Source organism: Schistocerca piceifrons, chromosome X (assembly GCF_021461385.2).
Source record: "Schistocerca piceifrons isolate TAMUIC-IGC-003096 chromosome X, iqSchPice1.1, whole genome shotgun sequence".
Lineage (NCBI taxonomy): Eukaryota > Metazoa > Arthropoda > Insecta > Orthoptera > Acrididae > Schistocerca > Schistocerca piceifrons.
In genome coordinates, this window is record NC_060149.1 from 188,358,803 (window position 1) to 188,383,595 (window position 24,793).

Genomic DNA, 24,793 nt, shown 5'->3' on the forward strand with positions numbered 1-24,793 from the left:
AGGAGGCCACACAATCTGACTTCAGCTCCGGGTGCTGATGATTCTACAGCAGATGGGAAGCTACTGACAACCGATAGTGGATGGCTCTCCACCTCATGGAGTACATTCAAATCCAAGTATGCTAGTACTATTATTTGGTAATTTCGGCCTGTAGCAGTTATGTAGGCCACTATTCCTCCTCATCCACATGCCGTATTAGTTTTGCCTTTCTCTCCTGACGTTCTGTTCCAGGTTTCCATATTTATAATTAAATCGCAGCAGTGGTTAAAGTAATACCTATCTGTTGCTGCATTTTAAGTTAGCACAAGTGACGATTTACACAATCCCAAGGCATTCTTAAAGTGTGTTTATTAAAAAACGTACCTGGCAATATGTAATTCCCAAGCAGATTAAAACTGCGTGAGGGGGGTGGGGGCTGGTGATGAACGAATAACCCTACCTTTCACGGGAAATGTTCTTGCTAGCTGAGCTATCCAGCAAGATTGACGACCGTCCTCATAGTTTCAGTTCTGCCAGTACCTCTCACGTACTTTACCATTCATTCCAATAACAAAGAGTCCCATATTCTTATAGGAGATAGTTCTCGTGAAACTAGAACGAAAATTCGTATATAGACATCCAGAAACAAATATTTGTTGAGATATGGGTCACTGACTTGCATCCAGAACGGTTGTTACTCACTGCCGGCCGCGGTGGTCTAGCGGTTCTAGGCGCTCAGTCCGGAACCGCGCGACTGCTACGGTCGCAGGTTCGAATCCTGCCTCGGGCATGGATGTGTGTGATGTCCTTAGGTTAGTTAGGTTTAAGTAGTTCTAAGTTCTAGGGGACTGATGACCACAGATGTTAAGTCCCATAGTGCTCAGAGCCATTTGAACCATTTGTTACTCACTGGTGTAGACTGCCTTCCTGTTGACGTTCTTTGCAGATTTATTATTCGTTATGTTTCTCTGTACTTATTCCCCTGACTGTTAAGATCTTGTCCGACATGGCTCTCACAACAGACTACTAGAGCTCTCATTCCGCACGTACTCGTGTGCTGGCATCAACACAAGATTAGTGATTCCGTGGAGTACGAACAAGTAGGCAGTGAAATGTGGTCCTATTATTCCGCGCTGGAAATGGCACTCATTATATCCCGTTATGCATTATAGGAACCACCCCATTTTCTAACACAAACATTTAATGAGCGATGGGTTGATAGAGGAAGTCCAGTAACATTGCTTTCCCTTTCACTTAATCTTCATCCTTAACGTATTTCGCCATGACGGTATTTAAAGGCACTGGCGTACAGGGGTTGGACACGAATATGGAAACACAAAAAAATACAGCACATTATCACGCCTAATACGGCGTAGGAAACGCGTTGACATTCAAAACAGCTATCAGTCGTCTCGGAACGGATAAATTTAGGTTGGTTGGTTGGTTGTTTTGGGGAAGGAGACCAGACAGCGTGGTCATCGGTCTCATCAGATTAGGGAAGGATGGGGAAGGAAGTCGGCCATGCCCTTTCAGAGGAACCATCCCGGCATTTGCCTGGAGTGATTTAGGGAAATCACGGAAAACCTAAATCAGGATCGCCGGACGCGGGATTGAACCGTCGTCCTCACGAATGCGAGTCCAGTGTCTAACCACTGCGCCACCTCGCTCGGTAAAATTTAGGTCTTTCATGGTTTTCGGCGGAATCTTATGCCACTCTTCCTACAAAATAGTGGCAATTTCAGGTAACATTGATGGAGTTGAACAACGATTACGCACCCTTCTCTCAAAAGTAGACCACAAAGTCTCAATAATATTGAGATCTGATGACTTTTATGGCCAGGTGAGATGCAATAATTCATCCCCGTGCTTACAAAACCAGTCTTTGATGGTGTGACCTGTGTGAACAGGTGTGTCGTCTTTGAACAGAGCATTACCACATTACACCATGCGTGGATCTTAGCAGTCAAAATGGCCATATAATCAAATGGTTCAAATGGCTCTGAGCACTATGGGACTTAACTTCTGAGGTCATCAGTCCCCTAGAACTTAGAACTACTTAAACCTAACCAACCTAAGGACATCACACACATCCATGCCCGAGGCAGGATTCGAACCTACGACCGTAGCGGTCGCGCGGGTTCAAACTGTAGCACCCAGAACCGCTCGGCCACCCCGGCCGGCGGCCACATAAATGGAAATGCCGTGTGGCTAGGGCCTCCCATCGGGTAGGCCGTTCGCCTGATGCAAGTCTTTCGAGTTGACGCCACTTCGGCGACTTGCGTGTCGATGGGGATGAAATGATGATGAAAGACACACAACACGCAGTCATCACGAGGCAGGGAAAATCCCTGGCCCCGCCGGGAATCGAACCCGAGACCCCATGCGCGGTAAGCCACATAATACGTGGTATTAATGCGCCCTTGCATAGAAACCATGGGACCCTCAGAATACCACGATAGTGTAGTGTGCTCGTCGCCACTGTCGAGTCTTGTACCATAGGAATATAAGGGAAAAGATGTTACTGGTGGCCGGAATCCTCTTTCTGCAACAGAAATGCTCACGTGGATTAACAGGGTTCTTTATTTACATGAACAAAAAGCTTATCTTTAATAGAGTCCATGTGTTGTGGTACAAGCTCTTCCGTAATAGTCCTCTTGCAGACAGTATCGGTGACCTTGTTATAATTTGACGCTATGTACTGTCGTAGCCTAAGCCCGCTCTGCGAATGCATGACAGACGCCAACCTGGAGTAGTGAGTTGAGCCAGTGAGCTAGTGACTGAGTGACTGAGGCCGCCCCTGTCAGCGACGGCGCCCTAAACACTTGCTGTCGTGAGGGCGTTGTCGGCGTGTTGCTTGCGAGTCTGTCTTTAGCCTCTCTCCTGATAGGCGCGCTTGATCCAGCGCCTACTATCCATCTTCCCGCTACATCTTTGCTGACTGGTGTGCTGGCGACAGCTTACGCCTGCACAGATAGGACTGCCAAAGTCACCACAGAGCCTCTGTCATCTTTCACTCTTGTGATGTGAACTCGTCCAGAAGTTGTAACAGTCTGAAACAAGACTCACCCTACAGAATGACTTCCTTCCATTGCTCCACAGTCCAGGTTTTATGGGTTTGCATAACTGGTGAGAGGTTTTGGAAATTTAGCTCACTCTGCAGTTTCCTGATTATGGATTTCCCTTCGTGTTTTCTGTGGCACCGACAGTACTTATTTATCATTACACACCTCCTCAATGAGCGTCCATCACGGTCACTCAACACACACTTTCGTCCGCGTCGTGAATTAGAGGAGGATGTTTCTCCACTCTCACTGTATGTCTGTAAATCTTCGGTAGAGTGCCTCTTGTAACGCTAAACACTTCGGCTACCGCGGTTACGGAAGCACTCCCCACACGAGCATCTACAATTGGCCCCCTTCGGAATTCACTTAGCTCTGACATAATGAACTCACAACTACGCAGAACACTGTTCTGATCACGATTACATTTGCAACTTGTTGAGGACATTGAACATGTGTGGATAAATACCACAAGCCAACCTGCACGCTTGGCTACCATCTACATTTATGTCCAAGCATGCATTTCTCGCGATGTTTCGTATTTTTGTCCAATCCCAGTTTTCCATACCCACCGACAATTGGGAGACGTTATAGGAATGTATGTTCCACGAATGTGACCGGAGGCTGCCCGATGTGTTGGGACAACTTCGTTATGTTTTGAGTAAGAGTGCTGAATAATGTGTAAGAATGAGTGGTAGCCACCTTGTACGCCGCCTGTGGTATCGATAGCCAAATGCCCAACATCTCAATAACCATTTATTTCTAGCATATGATCGTAGGGGTTGTTTTTTATAATTTTGACCAGTCCTTATTTCCTGTAGGAGTATGGCACTCCGTCTTCAGGCCACAAGTGGCCCATCGGGACTATCCGACCGCCGTGTCATCCTCAGCAGAGGATGCGGATAGGAGGGGCGTGTGGTCAGCACACCCCTCTCCCGGTCGTTATGATGGTTTTCTTTGACCGGAGCCGCTACTATTCGGTCGAGTAGCTCTTCAATTGGCACCACGAGGCTTAGTGCACGCAGAAAAATGGCAACAGCGCATGACGGCCGGATGGTCACCCATCCAAGTGCCGACCACGCCCGACAGCGCTTAACTTCGGTGATCTGACGGGACCCTGTATATTTGTATGTACGAGAATCGATTGAAAAAATTATACTGGGTGATATATTTCACAGTACCATGAAGGTCACTGTCCTAGTTAGACCTGTGCTCAGCCTGAAGTTTAGTTTTACACCACAGTAGTTTCATAGCCTTGGTCTTACTGGAGGTAGGATGTTTTAAACTTTGTCTCACATCTGAGTTGCTTATCCACCCAGATACAAGGGACTCCCAACCACGATGTAGCTTCACATTATTTTTGTTAACTTCTAAAGGCGAACAAAGAGATAACAGGCAAAAAATTGGCCCTAGAATCAACGGAAGTTTGAACCACGAAGCTTTTGATTTTCAGCCTAGCGCGCACTTAGCCACCGCTCCACATTTTTATGTAACTTAAAATGTAGAGCCAACAAAAAAAGTCGATACTGAAAGTCAATTTTTAGGTAAGGATGCGAAACTTAATAATTCTTAAACGAAATAACTTATATGAATATAGAAAATCAGATCGCTGTGTCTCTCTTTCTGTTCCTTTATCTTATTTACCAAAACAAAAAATAGAAAAGAAAGAAAAAGGAAAATCATCAATTTATCGATAACGATTAAACGATTATAGCGCTTTGGAGAAAAGTCGAGGGTGGCGAAGGTAGAACACTTGGTTCGGGGTGTAAACACTCATGACCGGTAGAAGACCACGGAGACAATTATTGCTTATAGGCTGATGGCCCCGATGCAGACACAAAAGCTATCGCAGGGCTGGCTCGCTCCCCTCGTGACGCCGTAATTTATCATCCCTCCTCCCTCGCCCCCACAAACAGCGTCCGCACGGGGAAAGGGGAGATCCGACCACCCTCGTCTCCTGCTATGTGCCTAGCTGTCAGCCGCACAAATCAATGGCATTTGCCACAAGACATTTCCTCTTTGTGTGCTCTACCAGCCACGAAAATACAGCAACTGTGTTCAGGAATGGCCGCGTATCCATACTGCGTGGGGTTATTTCCATATAAGATATGCTTTCCTTTCAATCGCATGTTGTATGAAGACACGCCTCTCTTTTTTATTCTTGGAATCTAAAAGAAAACTATTGTACTTCAAATATTTGGAAACGGTCCGTAGTCACATCGAGCTGATAATAAGAACGAAGTATGCACGAGTTAACAATGGTTCGAGAATGTGGAATATGATCTTAAACATGTATCTGACTAAAACACGGTTTCGTTGGTAGAAACCAGTATGTTGTTTGTCCTGGATGGCGAGTGTTAATCACGGAGAAAGGTAACGTCAAAAGTGCCCCGAGGAAATGCGAGAGAAAGCTTCCTGCTTTCCACACATGTAAACGATCCGTCATACAGACTGAGTAGAAACCTGGGAGAGATTGCTCATTACACTGTTGTGAATGGGAAAGTGACGTCGTTGAGTGACTGTAGGAGATTTTAAAATGACTTGAACAGACTTTATATTTGCTCCGATGGACGAAAGCTTCCTTACTCACAGGGTGAAAATTATTGAACTATATGAAAAAAAACGTAAATTAGTTACAAACTACGGCGTGCACAATCTTTATTCAACATGTAAACGTCTCTAAAGATAATCGGATTTAAATTATGACACGTTCGGTATGCCTGCCATCATTGGCGAAGATATGGCGCAGACGAATAGCAGACTTCTGCATGATTCGCTGAAGTGTCGGAACATCTATGCTGCAGATGACCTCCTGAATGGCTGTTTTCATCTCAGCAATGCCTTTGGCGTTAATGTTGTACGCCTTGTCTTTAATATAGCTCCACAAAAAGGATTTGCATTTGTTCAAATGATTCAAATGACTCTGGGCACTATGGGACTTAAAATCTGTCATCAGTCCCCTAGAACTTAGAACTACTTAAACCTAACTAACCTAAGAACATCACACACATCCATACCCTAGGCAGGATTCGAACCTGCGACCGTAGCGGTCACGCGGTTCCAGACTGAAGCGCCTAGAACCGCACGGCCACACCGGCCGGCGCATATGTTCAGATCCGGAGAATATGGCGGTCAATCGAGAGCCATGCCAGTTGCCTCCGGGTACCTCAGAGCCAGAATACTGTCCCAAGAGTGCTCCTCCAGGACATCAAGCAATCTCCTACTTCGATGGGGTCGAGATCCGCCTTGCGTGAACCACATCTTATCGAAATCAAGGTCACTTTGTATATGGGGATGAAATCGTCTTCCACAACCTTCACGTTCCGTTCGGTAGTCAACGTGCCATCAAGGAATATCGCAACGATTATTCTTTGACTGGACATTGCACACGACGCTGTCAACCTTTGAGGGCGAAGAGGCCAGTCCATCGCATAATGAGGATTCTCAGTACCGAAAATGGGCTAATTGTGATTATTGCTGAACCCCTACAAATGAAAGTGGGCTTCGTCGCTAAACCAAACGATGCATGAGCATACTAATTTCCATCATGCCCTGCGGCCATCCGTGCAGTTTGAACGTCCCCGCGCAAACCGTTCAGAAGTTATAACGATTTTATTTTGTATAGCTCAATAGTTGTCACCCTGTATATGTCCACTATGTGATCAAAAGTATCCGGACACCCCCAGAACCATACGTTTTTCATATTAGGTCCTTTGTATTGCCACCTACTGCCAGGTACTCCATATCAGCTACCTCAATAGTCATTAGACATATTGAGAGAGCAGAATGGGGCCCTCCGCCGAACCCATGGACTTTGAACGTGTTCAGGTGATAGGGTTTCACTTGTGTCATATCTCTGTACGCGTGATTTACACACTCCTAAACACCCGTAGGTCCACTGTTCCAATATGATAATGAAGTGGAAACGTGAAGGGACTCGTATAGCACAAAAGCGTAAAGGTCGACCTCGTCTGTTGACTGACAGAGACCGGCGATAGTTGAAGAGGATAGTAATGTGTAATAGGCAGACATCTATCCAGACCATCACACAGGAATTCCGAACTGCATCAGGATCTATTGCAGGTACTATGACAGTTAGGCGGGAGGTGAGAAAACTTGGATTTCATGGTCGAGCGGCTGGTCATAAGCCACACATCACGTCAGTAAATGCAATGCCAAACGACGTCTCGGTAGGTGTAAGGAGCGTAAACATTGGACTATTGAACAGTGGAAAAACGTTGTGTGGACTGACGAATCACGGTACACAATGTAGCGATCCGATAGCAGGGTGTGGGTACGGCGAATGCCCGGTGAACGTCATCTGCCAGCGTGTGTAGTGACAACAGTAATATTCGGAGGCGATGGTGTTATGACGATTTTATTTCATATAGTTCAATAATTGTCACCCTGTACGTACGCGCCATTGGATAGGAGAGTATTTTGACCTTACCTGATTAACGTTTAGTGATTTTCACTTTTCCCTGTATTATGACAGACTTGGTTGGTTACCAATTCACCTCGTGATCTCCGCTGTCAGCTACGGACCGGAACCGCCTGTTTCGTTCCGCCGGCCTTCTCGTTACCACCAGCCCGAGTAATCATAAAATGTGTATCTACCTACGCAGAGCAGCCCAGGGAAATGAGCCTACTTATCACGTTGCACCCCCTCTGACATGGATACAGGCACTGATTCGGTTGGGATGGGTGTCATAAAGCCGTTACATCCTCTCTTGAGGCAAGGTGGCGTACAACTGTTGTAACTGGCTCTTGATATACCGGATGCAGCCACTAGGACTGAACTGACGTCCGACTGATTGAGTGATTGATTTAGGGGAGCGGACCAAACAGCGAGGTCATCGGTTCCATCGGATTAAGGAAGGATGGGGAAGGAAGTCAGCCGTGGCCTTTCAAAGGAACCATCCCAGCATTTGCCTGAAGCGATTTCGGGAAATCACGGAAATCCTGAATTACGATGGCCGGACGCGGGTCTGAACCATCGTCCTCCAGCATTCGAGTCCAGTGTGCTAACCACTGCTCCACTTCGCTCGGTCTGACGTCTGAGCTGGTCCTCATATGTTAGATCTGAGACAGATTTGGGCCTCTTGTTGGCAGTAGGAGTACCTCGGCATCGCGCAAACAATTCATAGAGATACGTATCATATGTGAGCGAGCATTGTAATGTTGAAAAGTGGCACCACGATACTTTCCCGTGGGAACTAACACACGAGGACGCGGGATAACCATTACCTACCGTTAATCTCAGATATGCTCAGACGGAGCTCGGACACCTGGCTTAGTACTCGAAGTAATCAAATGCTCCAAGAGATGTTTTCTGAAACAGTTCAACACTCCTTAAATTTGTGCATGCATTGTCAAATAATCACATAGAAGTTAAATATTTCTTATCACCAACAATATTAAACAGTTTCATCTTCCCCAGAGACGGCACGGCCCCCAACAAAATATCGAGAAAATACTGTTTTAAACGACGTGAGAAGGGTAAGGCGCGAATGATCTGGGGAATTCATAGAAAATGTGGAAAGTGCTATTGGTGTCACTTCTGATGAGTCTCTCATTCGACGCATTCTGCTGTGGTCATCTCATTTCTCACATCCAAAGCTGGCATAAAAGAATAATGGATTTCTAATAATATTAACTATGGGCGATCCGGATAGTTATTCGAACAGAATTAATTCCATTTGGTACATGTATACTTCAACCCTTCATTCAAAATTCACACACAATATTAACAACAGAATACTCTGTCCGAATAAAGAGGCGATGTTTTCAAGATAATGAATCGTGTTCGAGAGGAACATTGCACAAATATCTAACCAACCAAAGTGATTTATGTTTTTTCTAAAGGCGAATACTCTTTAAAACAAATTCTGGAATGGTACCTTCTATAGGTGCCATGCCGCTGTGAACGTATGATCCGCAGCGCCAATTCAGAGTGAAAGGTGAAATTTATCCGAAGTGCTCTGGACTTATCTGGTCAGCAGTTTTGATTTTATCTTATATAAGGTAATAAAGAAAGCACATCCTCACTGTTTATTTAATTTCCTGTTGTACGTGCTTGGGTCATTTTGGTAATCAAATACTTCAGCAGAATACATGTGATTTTATATATATATATATATATATATATATACACATTCGTATTTGATCTAAATGGAAGAGAGTTTGATATCGATGTGTGGAAACTGTATGTCGGATTGGCACATTCATTTCGCTAACACCGTAGCAGCAAAGCAACGTTCCATTCCTCGTCTGTAGATATTAATTACGAGCTTGCAGACTTTATCTCACTAATTTTGTAACTGGATTTAGGAGATCTTAGTAGATGGAACTCAACAGGTCTTTCTTAACGGGGCGAAATGGACAGATGTGAGAATGACTTCGGGCCTATCACAGGAGTGTGTTACAGGGCCGCTACTGTTAACTACGTGCATAAATGATGCGGTGGATAACGCCAGAAGCTTCGTGAAGCTATTCGGAGACACTAATGTTGTCTGTATGCAGATTGTAACGCCATAAGGCAGCGTTGAAATGCGGAGAGACCTGCGGGGAATCGACGGTTAAGGCAGAGACTGGCATCTGACTCTCATCGTAAATAAAGCTGACGTATTGCGCACAAAAAGGCGGAGTGATTCATTACCGTGTGATTACACTAATGACCATAAATCAATGGAAGCAGTAACAACCGTAAATTACCGAGATAGCATTCCAAAATTGACATCATGGAGTCTATGGTTAGCAAAGGTTAACAGCGAACTACAAAACAGCAAATACAAATTTACATTGGAATATTTATTCTGTCTATTCCATATTACATGAGTGCACATCATGATACGAAAATCATCCAGAGTGCCCCAAATTTTTGGGGACAAAATTATACAGATCTTAGAGAACCCTGAACTGCTATTTTGAAATAAGGAACTAAAAGTCGGAAATTATTGCTTAATTTTTTTTATTGGCACACTCAGCTTAAGCCCAATAGCAACAACCTAATCTCGTAGCAGCTGTCCAGCGTGACGACCGGCTGTCTCACTGTATACATTACAAAATGACTCACTGACAGCCTCCCTGTTTGTCTATGAGAGGGATGTGATCACTGCTCCGGCAATACTCTCGACACCGTATTTTGCCAGTCGTGCGTTTCACAGGCAAATTGACAGGTACTCATTGACTAATCTTCTCCCACACGATCCAAAACCGCCTCCTCATACTCTAATATGCGAACAGTTCCTTCGTAGAGAACCTTGGCTAACACTGTGTGGCTCGAAAGACTTAATTTTCGTCAATTTCTACCACCGCGACAAACTTCTTGCATTTTTTTTTTGCTCGCAGTTTAGGGGCGCCTGTCGAAAATCTTGTCTCTGCGTATTCGTTCGGCTTTCTGGATACTACATCCTGCTGTACCATACATTGAAAAAATTGTTCAAATGGCTCTGAGCACTATGCGACTTAACTTCTGAGGTCATCAGTCACCTAGAACGTAGAACTAATTAAACCTAACTAACCTAAGGACATCACACACATTATGAAACGCAGTCAGGCTACTGGTACGTGGCTTTCACACATCGCTCATGCAAGATGCAAGACTTCTCATCGCCAAAAATCCACAAATATTCTCTTACGAACACTGCTTCCTTACATCTATGAACTCAGTGTAGGATCCTCTACATTCGGCAAATTTTTACGCTAAAGGTTTAGGACATCCTCTATACATTTCGGTGTTGGAGACAAAGTAATTCATACTGGCTATACAAATCCAGCAGTAAAGTGAAATATAGTACCGAGTTAAACTCTCATTTTTCTTCTTCATTTTGGCTTTATCGAGCCTGGTGACCTCGTCGCAAAGCATGTGCCTGGAAACCGTGTGTTCGCGGGATCGAATCCTAGTCTGACACGGAAATTTTCTGATTGCCTTTAATCTACCCTTCACCTCTCAGCGATGTGAGAAGTCGCCACGAACGACATATAATTCGGATTGCACGTTAAATTATAGGCCCCCATTCTTCGGGTGGATAACTGGGGTAGATTAGGGACACGGAAGCCGCCAAAGTGACGCCCAATTGGAAGACTTGCATCCGGCCATTGAGCCTTTCGTTTCATGACCACACAGCAATCCATAACTGAAACATATTAAGAACAGTCAGTTTTGAGTGTTGTCTACGTACATAATGTCTCGGAAGGAATGATCAGTATTCGGGGATATTTCAGGAACAATCATTTGTAGCAAAAAAGGTCTGAAACTGGGTTGTAACAAGCATATTTTTTTCTTTTGCAGGAGGGAAGTAGGAAAGTAGGAGGAGCATAACGCATCATCTGTAGCCCAGAGTGATCTGAACCGTTTCGTGATTTAAGGAAAATGGGTCGCCAAAAAGTGTTTCGCCGGTTGCAAACTACGCATCTGGAGCTATTCACGCCCTGCGACATAGCGAACTTCATTTCACAAGTGTCTGAACTCAATTGTGCCTCCAGTGCGGCGTCGGGGAGGCAAATAAAGTTGCGTCCCCGCAGTGGCTGCCTGCGCAGACTCCCGCAGGACTGTTTCGCGAGCGATTTGCGGCGAAGAGGGAAATACTTGGAAGCAGAATGCGCGCGGCGGCCTGCATCCAGCTGCCGAATCACCATTTCTCATACGTTCACTCTGCATCGTAGTCATGCTTAAGTGCAGCACATACTGTACAAAATGTTGACTCGACACATACTATTTAACCGTCGATCTGCATGCTACACTCAGCAGACATGTTTCATGCACAGGATAGATTAACGCCGCGCGGGATTGTTCAAATGTTCAAATGTGTGTGAAATCTTACGGAACTTAACTGCTAAGGTCATCAGTCCCTAAGCTTACACACTACTTAGCCGAGCGGTCTAAGGCGCTGCAGTCATGGACTGTGTGGCTGGTCCCGGCGGAGGTTCGAGTCCTCCCTCGGGCATGGGTGTGTGTGTGTGTGTGTGTGTGTGTGTGTGTGTGTCTTTAGGATAATTTAGGTTAAGCAGTGTGTAAGCTTAGGGACTGATGACCTTAGCAGTTAAGTCCCATAAGAATTCACACAGATTTGACATTTTGATAGATTTTTGTGGAGAACTGCAAGTCTTTTCATCTCTGTCGAACTATGGCTACTTACATCCAATTGAGTTTGCTAAATGCCTTGACTCGTCCCCTTTTTTTATACCCACCGATGACTCCCATTACTACCAAATAAATTATTCCTTAATGCCTCAGGATGCGTGCCAGCAGCCGTCCCCTTCTTTTCGTCACATTGTGCCATAAGTTTCTACTATCCAGTTTCGACTTAGTACCTATTCTTTAGTTTGATACATAGCAATCTGATCTTAAGCGTTCACTTTTCAAGAGCTTGTATTCCCTTCATCTCTAAACTGCTTATCGTCCACTTTTCACTTACGCACACTAGAGACAAATAACTTCAGAAAAAGACTTCGTAACACTTAAATCTATATTATAGGTGTTAACAAATTTCCGCTTCTCAGAAAATCTTTCCTTGCTATTGCAGGTCGACATTTTATATCCTCTCTACTTGGGCCTTCGTCCGTTATTTTGTTCCCCAAATACGAAAAGTAGCCTGTTACTTTTAGTGTCTCATTTCCCAATCTAATGTGGAGACAGTGTTTGCGCAGCAATCGCCGACATAGTGTAATTAAGGCGGAATAAGGGGAACGAGCCCGCATTCGCCGAGGCAGGTGGAAAACTGCCTTAAAAACCATCCACAGGCTGGCCGGCACACCGGACGTCGACACTAATCCGCCGAGCGGATTCGTGCCGGGGACCGGCACGCCTTCCCGCTTGGGACACCATACACCATAATTACCACGCCAACATTTGGGGCTACACTCGTCTGGTATCAGACATTCCCTGGAGGGGGGGGGGACAATTGGGGGGGGGGAGGGGGTCCACTAGGGGCCGAACCACACAGTAACCCAGGGTTCGGTGTGGGGCGGCGGTGGGACAGGTGGACTGCTGTGGCCGGTTATGGGGTTGTGAACCACTGAGGGCTACGGCGGGACGAAACCTCTCCGTCGTTTCTAGGTCCCTGGCTCAATACACACAATACACAAAGACTTAGTAAGCTGATGGTTTGGTAATACTGACACCTGTCAGCGTCTTCCTTCTCTGGAATTGGGATTGTTGCTTACAAACCCTAAAAATTATTTCAATAAGTGTTTATACCACGCTGACTGAAAAGATCTGAGGCTGTTCGCCGTACTAAAAAAATCACTTGCTGTGGCATATTCGCATGTGACGGCTTTTCGACGTTAAAGTGTGTCATTACTCTGTGACAAGTTCCATCAAAATGGGTTTACTCGTTAGTAGAGAACGAGCAGTTTAGTACAGACATGTTGTTACACTCCGCCGGGAAATGTCATGAAAGAATTCTGACACAAAAAAGAACACGAATTGTTTCTGTAGTTTTCTGCTCTTGTTTAATATGTTAAGCTTGTTGCGGTCGCCTTCGGAGTATGGCTTATTGCAGTCAGCGTACGTCTGAAATTAATCCTTCCATTGCCTTAAACCTTTCTGCCTGTGCCTTACCGTGGGGTGCGCAGGAGCTGCGTTAGTTTTGGTTTTTCGCGGATATCAGGAACACGTCTGTAGTCAAATGCTCGTCAACTGCCACTACGTTGATCGATTTTGATCGTAAGGACACCTTTCAAGGTCATAAAACTGTTGTGTACTAATACGCCACGACAAATAATTATTTAGTAATGTTAGAACACATGCTTTTCGGGTTAGTGCACCTCTACAGTATGCTTAAAGCGTGATCCATAAATTACGAAGGATAATTCCAAGGATCGCAAGCTGCAATGCACAGAAAAATCAAGGACCAGTGTTATTATTTCCTCCCTAAGCTTAATGAAACAAAGAAAAAAGTTGACCATTTAACGAGACACCGAAGAACGTCAAGGTATGGATATGATACTGTTTACATTGCAGTCTTACGTCCTGGCGCACAAGAACACTCGAAAGTTCACTTCACATTTCTGAATTTTATAGAATTCACGCGCACTGCCATTTATGACACTAGAAACGTGGGAAAAATAATTTTGTGCCTGTAGCTCGCTGTGTGACACTACGTGCGAAATATTTTTCCTCATTCGTGAGTTACGTTGTACGTGCACCCCTGTTTTCAAGCATGCTTGAAATGGGCAAATTGGCTCGAAATACGTGACACAAACTAAAATAAAGACGTGAACTTGTTCAACATATTGTGACGGGAATTTACTTTGAATATGTTTCCCTTGCAATGACAAAAGTTGCAGGACTAATTCACTTCAAATAATTCGAGGCACATTAACCGAACTTTTGATAAAGCTTGTTACATTTCGGATCCAGAAGTTTCTAAGTTATTGTGCGAAATGGGTGGTTGACAATAAAGTAAGGCAACATTTCAATACACGAGTATTGACAGAAAATTTTAGCTGGGGCCTATACAACGCCAGCATCTACAATGTTAATTTTGTCCTCAGGCGCGAGCGTAATACGCTAACGTATATTTTCACCACTATATCAGCGTATGTCGAGATCTTTCATTCAAAATATAAGTATTGCTTCTTGTAACACTCCCCATGTAAGTGAAACAATATAAAGTCAGTACTCAGGTACAGAGTTCTTTCTGCAGCAGCGAAGACACGACGACAGAATGAATAACGTACTGTAGCATCATACTCGTATTAGTGAAAGCAAGGTCATCAGAATGGAGTAGGATTTCAGTGGAATTTTAGAAATCACAAAGAGCATTGGTGCAATCATATATAAAAATATGCAAACTGCATTTATTGTTTTTCGTAAACGAAGAGTGCACATAAGACTCAGTACTCATTTGTGAAAATGTGAAAAAGTGGGTCATTTACTGCTACTAACAGTATCTGCCATCTCTGAAAGTGAGTAATGACTTCCAGCAGGAGGCGTAACCCAATGTTAAACTTAAAGGTTGCAGCCTCCCCAGTAGTACTGATTAAGGACGCTAACGCTAATTATGAAACCACAACAGAAACACGACGAGGCTTTGTAGCGAAGGCGCGCGCCGCGGGAGAAGGCGAGCTGGATCATGACTGCCATCTCTTGAGAGCTCCCCGAAGTGCGAGCTGTGCGGCGGGCGTTCGTTGACACGGCTGCTCGCGCGAAACCACTGACCAGGAGTATTTCTTGTATTAACAACAGCTCGATGGACAGAAGGTTTTCAAACAGCCTAGCAAATTCGATGACGTTGTCCAAGCCAGTCTGGCTCACGGGTTACGTTTAGGATGTATACAGTTTCCAGTTGTTAAATTTTTAGACGAATGTACTTACAAACTAAATTTCCGCCTTCAGTTTCAAATAATTTTTTAAGGACATACCACATTCTCTTTAAATATCTAGCCCTTCATATAGAAGTGAGCTGAAATAGTCCCTCCATGCAGACCATATCAAAGCTAATTGTGAAAGTTCTCTGAACATATTTCGTACTACAATCGGGAACACATGGGGCATAGATCGCGTAACAGCATTAAATATGTATTGCGCGCCACACCGACGTTTCCTAGTCTAGGCCCGTATGTTTTAGAGCGAAGCCTCCAGGCAGCTGCTGCAGAAACCCTACGGGTATCAATGTAAAGCACTGCGGTTACGAATAGGAGCACTAGGATCCACTCCGACGTACGCACTGTTAACGGACACAGTGAAAGCACTCTTATCAAAACGTAGAAAATGCCCTCGGCAGGAAATTTATTCCGAAACACCAACAGCGTGACCTTACAGTGAGATGCTACACTGGACACACACCCCTATGTGAGTACCAGAACCTAATTTGGAGAAGGCAACTATTACCCTACTTTGGGCAATGGTACGAACATATCAGACAAGCAATGGCAGTACTTATTAATGTGGTCTACTCTGAGAACCCAGTAATTAATAACAGCAATTTAGAAAGCCCTTTCGAACAATGGTCAAGCGCTGGGCGTGTGTATACCGATGAGTCCAAATGCGATGACTGTGTCAGCTGTGCCGCTATGTAGATGCTAAAAACATATTGTGGACCATTCCGTTTACTGGAAAAGCGCCGGTTTATACGGCCATTGAAAGGACACTAAGATACAGAATGACCATCACAGCTAACAGTATTATAATAATCATGGACTCGCTCTCCATCACTGTGCAAACACTGACATCAGTTCTTAAAGAAGGAAGGAGTTATTTTTCACACCAGACAGCTGCTACTGCATCAGAGCGAAAAACGAAAAGACAGGTAGGAAGGTGTCATTTGTATGGATTAAGAGCCGTGTTGGGATTGTGGGGAATGAGGAAGCTGACAGTTTGACAGGGAACACAACAAAGAATGTAAAAGAGAATGGATCACGGCGTGCGAGACCGAAGATCTGTGCAAGGCCATCTACTAGAAACAAATCCATCCTCATTTACCAAAGCCCCAATGGTACGATGAAAAGTGGGATGTGAAATGTAACTCAACTGGCATTTGAATCAAGAGGCAGTTCGTAGGGACCATTGCCATGTTGAAATTCAGCTATGGCTGCTATCATCAGTACCTCTATAGAATCCACGTTATACCATTACCAAACAGACTGCGGGGAGATGTAAGACGCCCGCAACATTTATTTTTGCTGCCATCGATACAGAAGAGGATCAGACTGGGTACTAAGAACCTGGTCTACAGGAACCAAAAACTTCTCTCGAACGTGTTAACACTCTTGACAATGAATGTAGACATTAAACTGCTTGTGAAATTCGTGTTAAAAGTTGGGATTAAACTGAAATCGTTCAATCTCGATTTGTGTGCATTGCTTAGGTTAGGACCTGACAGTTAACCTAAAATGTCACTGTATTTAATTATGTATTATCAAACATGCCAATAAAATTTATGTTTTATGTTCCTCAGAAATTGTAGAAAAGAGTGACTGATGACCTCAGAGGATAGGCAGCACCGTAAGTTAGGACTGGCTGTATTGGTGCACCCCTGAGGCCAATAAATAAATTTAGAAAAAGTCATTCAAAATTGCTTTCGGACCCCGTGCGTACTGTAGTTTTTGGTTCCTCCTCCTATCTATATGTCAGATTTCAGAGGTGAATTTTGATCATATAATTCCTTTGGTCATAAAGTAAAAACGGGAAGAAAATAAAATTATATAGTAAGCCAACTTACAGTCCACACAAAATACTTACACTAACAAGGCTATAATCAGAAAACAAGGCTACAAAACAGAACGTACTGACTGAATTTTAATATAAAACAGTGGTTTACTGTGGTTTACTGCTCCTCATCCACGATCGCCAAGCTGAGTGTATGTTGTCAGTCTGTGATTCCTAAAACAAAACAAAACAAAAAAGTTGACATGTGTCCATATGTACATCTGGCATTCGGTATATGGTGGAGGGTACACAGTAATCCAGTATAATGTCTCCTCTTTCCTATTCCATTTCCAGATAGTACTCTGTAGGTACCCATCAGTATGGGATCGATTTATTTTGTGCAACTGAAACGTCGTTGTCATTAAGCGATATATATATATATATATATATATATATATATATATATATATATATATATATATATATAAAAGAAGCATATTTAATGACTCGATTTTGGAATGTCAATTCTCGGAATTTTGTGACTAAGTCTCTTCACGATGCACGTCTTTCTTGTGAAGCCTTTCACTGCAATTTGTTGAGAATGTCTGTGACAATTCCACTCTGAGTAAACAAATGGTGTTGAAACTGTGCAGCACGTCTGTGTTTAGCTACGATACCTCTGACAGAGTAATTTCTGTATGCGTAATATTAGCTTCTAAAGCGTCTAATCAGATTAAATACGTACGAGTATTACGAAGCAAAAAAGAAATGGAACGAACTAAGCGAGCAGGACTCGAATAATACGATTTACTGAGAGGAGGCCGAGGAAATGCTCTGTGTCTCTAAAAGAGACAGCGTAGAAGGTTAATGCCTAGTTTCCCGCACTAATATTTTCCATCCCCATTGAGAAAGAAGAGGTCGAATGACTAGGAAGACGTGCTACTAGGATTGTTATTGTTGCGCGTAGTCGGTAAGACAATGTTACCGAGATCTTCAAGTCACTGGAATGTGACGCAACTTCAGAAAGTAAGTTACACATTATTATGGCAGATCAAGTAACGTTTAGAGAATGCTGCACTACACTTCAAAGTGACACAGATATACGATACTAAATTTCAACATAGTCACCAAGTCTCTGTAAATGACGGTCGGAACGTTGTACCAATCGTTCAATTTCCAGAATGCGATTTTCACTCTGCAGCGGAGTGTGCGCTGATATGAAACTTCCTGGCAGATTAAAACTGTGTGCCCGACCGAGACTCGAACTCGGGACCTTTGCATTTCGCGGGCAGGTGCTCTACCATCTGAGCTACCGAAGCACGACTCACGGCCGGTCCTCACAGCTTTACTTCTGCCAGTATCTCGTCTCCTACCTTCCAAACTTTACTGAAGCTCTCCTGCGAAACTTGCAGAAATAGCACTCCTGAAAGAAAGGATACTGCGGAGATATGGCTTAGCCACAGCTTGGGGGATGTTTCCAGAATGAGATTTTCACTCTGCAGCGGAGTGTGCGCTGGCGCTGATATGAAACTTCCTGGCAGATTAAAACTGTGTGCCCGACCGAGTCGAACTCGGGACCTTTGCCTTTCGCGGGCAAGTGCTCTACCATCTGAGCTACCGAAGCACGACTCACGGCCAGGAAGTTTCGTATCAGCGCACACTCCGCTGCAGAGTGAAAATCTCATTCTGGAAACATCCCCCAGGCTGTGGCTAAGCCATGTCTCCGCAGTATCCTTTCTTTCAGGAGTGCTAGTTCTGCAAGTTTCGCAGGAGAGCTTCAGTAAAGTTTGGAAGGTAGGAGACGAGATACTGGCAGAAGTAAAGCTGTGAGGACCGGCCGTGAGTCGTGCTTCGGTAGCTCAGATGGTAGAGCACTTGCCCGCGAAAGGCAAAGGTCCCGAGTTCGAGTCTCGGTCGGGCACACAGTTTTAATCTGCCAGGAAGTTTCAATCGTTCAATTCCTTGACGATAGAACTCCGCTCCTTGGTCACGCAGCCATTCGATAACCGCTGAGACAGTGTCCTCGTGGTTGGAAAATCTCCATCCCCAGGTGTTCTTCCAGCTTGCCGGAAAGACGCAAATCGCGTGGTGCACTGTCTGGACCTCCCGAGCGGCATCACGCACGTGCGAGCAGCCTCGGTCACATTGTTGGCACCATTTCCCACTACGGCTGGACGCGACATCGCATTTGGTCAGTATACCGTCAGAATATCACGGCGAATCTGCGCCAATCTGGGCGGTTTGCCACAAGAATCGTACTGCCCCGCGTAAAACTTTGGCCTAGGTTTCCAGTTGCTGCGCCGTTTCACTGGCGTGCTGTAATGCACCTGTCGTCCGTACAGCAGCAGAAATGTCTCCCCAGGAAACTGGAACATGTAGTCTCTTCCGACTTTGCGCCAATCTTGTTGCATAATCATCATGCCGTGAGACAACGTGTGAAACTTACCTTCTGAAGTTCTTTCGTAGGAATCAGTGGGATAATCTCGACATTCATTTCGCAGACGCCAATCAAGTAGTGTTAGAAAAGTAGTATTCAAAATTGGCTATGAAACGATACTTCAGCTTCCGTTTTTTTCCTTCTTTATTGAGTTTCGATTCCCCCCGAAGGGGGCGGGCTGGCAGCAGCTTAGTACGCCGCTCTTCAGCCTACAGAATGTGTTTTAAAAAGATGAAGATAATAAATAATAAAAGTTGGCGATAAAATGGTAAAATAGCGGAAAATTTTGGAACTTAAAACAAAACAAAGGGTTGATGATGCTAATAAAATACACAGGAAGCAGAAAAATAATAGACAGACAATTAAAAAACACGGCGAAATATTATATCGTGTTGCACTGTAAAAAAACTCATTTTAATGACACGTGATTACGAAGAAAGCATGGCTTCCACGAAATTACTTGTAGTTCGAGTTCTTTTTTAAAAAAAATACATTTTTTCAGTAATAGAAAGATTCCATAAGAGGCGAACAAAAAGTTTCCGTTTGAGGGCGTTACTGCAGCGTGTATGCAACACAGCACGATTCCAATGCTGGTATACAAACACCGACATATACGCAAAGGGTTAGTGCGGGCTTCGATCGCCAATTATACTATACCATCTTCGATTTGCTGATGACGTTTTATTGTTTGCCTCTAGTGTCGGTAAACTTCAACAATGAATGGTATAATTAAAAGTATAAATGTAAAAGTATCCCTGAAAATCTAATGTGTGGATTAATAAGTGGAAAAGAAAATTGCACACAGAAACACGGACCACATAGGGTAAATTCATGAGTTCATCTTGTCCACCTAAATAAATAAACATGAGAGAAATACATGGCTTTAATATTTCGGTTAACTAAGGAAGGCACACTGGACTCCGCTCGATACTATTTGAAACGAGACTCGTCCGACTAGGCAACATGTTTTATAGTCGTCAACAGCCCAAAGTCGGTGTTGACGGACCCACGCGAGGCGTAAAGCTTTGTGTCGTGCTGTCATAAAGGGTACACGAGTGGGCCTTCGCCTTCGAAAGCACATATCAATGATATTTTGTTGAATGGTTCGCACGCTGACAGTTGTTGATGGCCCAGCATTGAAATCTACAGCAATTTTCCGAAGGGTTGCACTTCTGTCACGTTGAATGGTTGTCTTCAGTCGTCGTTGGTCCCGTTCTTGCAGCATCTTTTTCCTGCCGCAGCGATGTCGGAGATTTTATGTTTCACCGAATTCCTAATATTCACGATGCACTCGTTAAATGGTTGTACGGGAGAATCCCCACTTCATCGCTACCTCGGAGATGCTGGTCCCATCACTCATGCGCCGACAATAACACCACGTTCAAACTCACTTAAATCTCGATAACCTGCCATTATAGGAGCAGTAACCGATCTAACAACTAAGCCAGACACTTGTCTGACATAATCGTTGCCGACTGCAGCACCGTATTGTGCCTGTTTACATATCTCTGTATTTGATACGCATGCCTATATTAGTTTCTTTGGCGCTTCAGTGTATGAACATCAGAAATACCAGAAACATTCCACAAGACATTTCTTCGATAACGTCATAAAATTTAGGTTACGCTTAGTGCTATAATTAAATATATAAATTGAGATTAAGCGTAACATTTTAAAGTGACTTTTACTATAATCAGTGGCTTGGGCTGAATCTGAGTGATGCTCGGAACGTGTAGCAACATGAATTTAAAATGCTCGTACCTTAAAATAAAACATGATTTGTCACTGGTATTTAATGGCCAAGCTGCAGATCTGAAGATCTACATCTACATCCATACTCCGCAAGCCACCTGACGGTGTGTGGCGGAGGGTACCCTGAGTACCTCTATCTGTTCTCCCTTCTATTCCAGTCTCGTATTGTTCGTGGAAAGAAGGATTGTCGGTATGCTTCTGTGTGGGCTCTAATCTCTCTGATTTTATCCTCATGGTCTCTTCGCGAGATATACGTAGGAGGGAGCAATATACTGCTTGACTCTTCGGTGAAGGTATGTTCTCGAAACTTTTAACAAAAGCCCGTACCGAGCTACTGAGCGTCTCTCCTGCAGAGTCTTCCACTGGAGTTTATCTATCATCTCCGTAACGCTTACGCGATTACTAAATGATCCTGTAACGAAGAGCGCTGCTCTCCGTTGGATCTTCTCTGTCTCTTCCATCAACCCTATACGGTACGGATCCCACACTGTTGAGCAGTATTCAAGCAGTGGGCGAACAAGCGTACTGTAACCTACTTCCTTTGTCTTCGGATTGCATTTCCTTAGGATTCTTCCAATGAATCTCAGTCTGGCATCTGCTTTACCGACGATCAACTTTATATGATCATTCCAATTTAAATCACTCCTAATGCGTACTCCCAGATAATTTATGGAATTAACTGCTTCCAGTTGCTGACCTGCTATTTTGTAGCTAAATGATAAGGGAACTATCTTTCTATGTATTCGCAGCACATTACACTTGTCTACATTGAGATTCAATTGCCATTCCCTGCACCATGCGTCAATTCGCTGCAGATCCTCCTGCATTTCAGTACAATTTTCCATTGTTACAACCTCTCGATACACCACAGCATCATCTGCAAAAAGCCTCAGTGAACTTCCGATGTCATCCACAAGGTCATTTATGTATATTGTGAATAGCAACGGTCCTATGACACTCCCCTGCGGCATTGTGGACCGAAACCGGTTGTCTGAGAAGCTAAATAATTTGTGGCCATAGACGTGAAATAAAGGAAATTTAATTTTTCTCCAGATCCTTCTGTAGTGTCTTTCTTAACCCACCCCAGAGTTGGGGTGTCACTGAAGTGAGGTCTTGACCCTTTTCTAAGAGCCTGTTATTTTCTAGTCGTCTATTATTCTTCTTCAAAAACCTATGCGTCGATAATGTCACTGAGTCTGGCGAGTAGTCGCTTCCTCATCCTCGCGACGCCGGTTTCCTGGTATTCTCGGTGGTATCAATAATTATATACATAAAAAGTACAACAGAAAATGAATGAATAAATAAATAAATAAATAGATGGTGTTCTTCGTACCTCTACTCCACGTTCCTTACACAGTTCTTGGTTCATGGGGAAGAGAAAGGGACAAAGAGATATAGTGCCCACGACTGGGCTGCGACCCCTGCCAACTTTGACCCCATCCCTTCCTTTAGGCTCCAGGAAGGTTCCTTAAAATAAATAAATAAAAATAAAGTAGTGGTCAGCGCGGCTGACTGTTATGCGAAGGACCCGGGTTCGATTCCCGGTAAGGTCAGGGAGTTCTCCCGTGTGTATACAGTACACTAAAAGCAACACAAGAACACAAGCGAAGCGCTTGAAGATGATGGGTTCGAAACTTAACGAAACGCGACAATACGATGCCACCGCTCGGCTGATCATCCGAGAACAGTACATCATTGGAATACGCTGAAAAAACCTGCAGTCACATAGAACACAATCTTCTCGCAAACAATCAACATTTAAATTGCAACTTCAGAGTGAGAAAACCTCTGCGTGATCTTTCCTTTTATACAGAATGCAGATGACTTTACACTTACCCACTTCGTGCGGTTGCGCCGAAACGCTAATGATTTGTGTATGAGCATATACGAGCTTCGTGCCAATTCGACCTTTGCTCTATGCCGCGTTCACGGTGTTGCCAGCAGTGTGGCATTAAAACGCAAACCCCTGTAACATTTGGTATAAGAGGCAGCATTTCACTTTATCTCTCGGCAACATGAGAGGAAAATGCAATGTATTGAGAGATATCGACGCGCAGCAACTGCGAGCATAAATTTCCTTCGATTGCCGTTGTTAATCCAGCTAATTACCACTGCATCAAAGAACTCGCATAAAACGATGTTTACTTGAAAGTAATCCCCATAGGGATTAAAGGCGACCGAATGTGGAAGCAGGCTGGTGCCGGGCGCTTCGGTAGCAGCTGCGGCGGCGGCGGCCGCACCATTCTTCATGCCGCACTCTCGCCCGTCAGCGTCACTTTTACGTGCCGAGTAATCCACTTGGCCGGCCTTGCTTTTCTGTTTTCCTCCTCCACTTAACACCGCTCGCTGTATTTGCACGAAAAACGAGGAGTAGCCGAGATTTTTTATCAGAAATGAACAAATGGAGAATCGTACGAGCCGTGAAATAACTCCAGTCCTGTTTATGTCCGACTTCAGATATGCAATTTTGTAGAGTGTGTATCATAATTAATAGCTAACACTAATACGGTTGAAAATATACGATAGCCGAAGCAAAAACCTAACAGTAAACATGGATCTGCAAACCTGCCACTGACTTCAGTACCAAATATTGTCTTAGCTAGAACAGCAAAGCAAGCACGTCCAGATGGGGCCGTCGGCACCGACCGGCCGCCTTGTCATCCTCTGCCAATGACGTCATTTGAATGCGGGATAGAGGGGCGTGGGGTTAGCGCACCGCTCTCCAGGTTGTCGGTTTTCTTGACCTTGAAGTCGCTACTTTTGAATCAAGTAGCTCCTCCTTTGGCCTCATGAAGCAGAGTGCACCCCGTACTAGCCCTCTCACCAAGGAAACATCCCTGGCAGTTCCGGGGATCGAACCCGGCTCCTCCACATAGCAGCCAGACAAGCTTACCACTGTGGTACGGACGGGGGGGGGGGGGGGGGCGGCAGTTATTACTGTGTGGGCCAAAAGTCACGAATGAGCAAAAAATGAGAATAACTTTTTTATCATTACTTTCCACTGATATTTCAAAGATTTAAAAGCTAAGCATGGTCAATTTCTCCTTCCTTCCTCTGTCACAATCTGAAACATGACAAAGGAGAAAAGACTAAATAACAAAGTTACTTAGTCATAGCCTCTTCCTGAATTTTGGCCCACAGTGTAAAAATGCATTTGTAATGTAAACTTTTCGTTTAGGTCCTCGCTTAAAATAGCTCTGAGCACTATGGGACTTAAAACCTGAGGTGATCAGTCCCCTGTTGTTGTTGTTGTTGTGGTCTTCAGTCCTGAGACTGGTTTGATGCAGCTCTCAATGCTACCCTATCCTGTGCAAGCTTCTTGATCTCCCAGTACTTACTGCAACCCACATCCTTCTGAATCTGCTTAGTGTATTCATCTCTTGGTCTCCCTCTACGATTTTTACCCTCCACGCTGCCCTCCAATGCTAAATTTGTGATCCCTTGATGCCTCAGAACATGTCCTACTAACCG